Source organism: Pagrus pagrus (genome assembly GCF_965226575.1).
Source record: "Pagrus pagrus genome assembly, chromosome: 11".
Lineage (NCBI taxonomy): Eukaryota > Metazoa > Chordata > Actinopteri > Spariformes > Sparidae > Pagrus > Pagrus pagrus.
This window is the reverse complement of record NC_140195.1, coordinates 21,353,914-21,354,624: the sequence shown is the minus strand read 5'-3', so window position 1 is coordinate 21,354,624 and position 711 is coordinate 21,353,914.

The following is a 711-nucleotide window of genomic DNA, read 5'->3' as shown; positions in this document are numbered from 1 at the left end:
CTGGAGGGAAAAAAGCAGGAGGACAGAAAAATTACTGAAAATATCCTCATGAAAAGCACTTTGCATCCCAAGCAGAACAAAAAAACTTATTCAGATCAGGGACTGCAGATTTCAGGGTTAGTAGAGACAGTAGAGTTATTGCAGCATCATTAAACATTGTAGACAATGACCAGGGCAGGGCATAATATACGCGATATTTAAATAATATATACAAAACATTGAAATACAAAAGTGAGCACACATCTGTTGCACCTTATACATGGCTTCTGTCATGTCCACAAGATAAAGGCAACATCAGGTAGAGAAATATGTCATGAAAGAAAGATTTGATCTGCCTTGAGAATGCTAGTTTTGCATTTAACACAAGAAGAGTAGAGGCTTCGACAATTTGGGGAACTCTTCAATAAGGCAAAACTAAATTATAATTTTATGAAAGTCATGCCAATGTTTGAGTTTAACAGTTAATCTCATACTCCAATTATTGGAATCACCTCACATTTAGAAATTTCAAGTATAAGCTATTTGGTTAATCGGATAGATATTCAATAACTATTACAGTTATTGCCCAAGTACACTGAATGAACAACCTTGTCTAGGAAGAACTAGCTCCATCTTGACAAGGTAAAACATTACAATGGTGCTCAAATGTTCATTCAGTCAATTAAAAATAAACAGTATGACAAAATGGCACTTCTTTACAATGAATTGATA